This window comes from Rattus norvegicus, chromosome 3 (assembly GCF_036323735.1).
Source record: "Rattus norvegicus strain BN/NHsdMcwi chromosome 3, GRCr8, whole genome shotgun sequence".
Lineage (NCBI taxonomy): Eukaryota > Metazoa > Chordata > Mammalia > Rodentia > Muridae > Rattus > Rattus norvegicus.
The window spans coordinates 95,385,008-95,386,205 of NC_086021.1; positions in this window are offsets into that span (position 1 = coordinate 95,385,008).

The following is a 1,198-nucleotide window of genomic DNA, read 5'->3' on the forward strand; positions in this document are numbered from 1 at the left end:
TTTTTGAGTTAATTTTATACCCCAAGACTTTGCTGAAGTCATTTATCAGGCTTAGTAATTCTCTGGTAGAATTTTTGGGGTCACTTAAGAATATTATCATATCATCTGCAAACAGTGATATTTTGACTTCTTTTCCAATTCGTATCCCTTTGATCTCCTTTCAATGAATCATTGCTCTGGCTAGGAATTTGAGTATTACATTGAATAAGTGGGGAAAGAGTGGGCAGCCTTGTCTAGTCCGTGATTTTATTGGGGTTGCTTCAAGTTTCTCTCCATTTAGTTTAATGTTAACTAATGGTTTGCTGTATATGGCTTTTACTGTGTTTAGGTATAGGCCTTGAATTTCTGTTCTTCACAGGATTTGTATCATTGAAGGGGTGTTGAATTTTGTTAAATGCTTTCTCAGCATCTAATGAAATGATTGTGTGGTTTTATCTTTGAGTTTGTTTATATAATGGATTAGGTTGTTGGTTTTCCATATATTGAACCATTCCTGCCTACCTGGGATGAAACTGGACTGATCATAATGGATGATCATTTTGATGTGTTCTTAGATTTGGTTTGCAAGAATTTTATTGAGTATTTTACGTCAATATTCATAAGCGAAGTTGGTCTGAAGTTCTCTTTCTTTGTTGGGTCTTTGTTTGGATTAGGTATAAGAGTAATTATGGCTTCATAGAAGAAATTTGGTAGTACTCTGTTTCTATTTTGTGGACTAGTGTGGAGAGTATTAGTATGACATCTTATATGAAGGTCTGATAAAATTCCGCATTAATCCCAACTGGTCCTGGGCTCTTTTTTGGATGGGAAATTTTTAATAACTGCTTCTACTTCTTTAGGAGTTATGGGTTGTTTAAGTGGTTTATCTGTTCCTAATTTAACTTTGCTACCTGGTATTTGTCTAGAAAATTGTCCATTTCCTCCAGATTTTCAATTTTTGTTGAAAATATACGCTTTTGTAGTAGGATATGATTTTTTTTTAATTTCCATAGATTCTGCTGTTATCTCTCCCTTTTCACTTCTGATTTTGTTAATTTGGACATACTCTCTGAACCTCTGTTTATTCTGGCTAAGGATTAATCTATCTTGCTGATTTTCTCAAAAACCAGCTCTTGGTTTTGTTGATTCTTTGCATAGATCTTTTTCTTTCCACTTTGTTGATTTCAGTCCTGAGTTTGATTATTTCCTGCCTTCTACT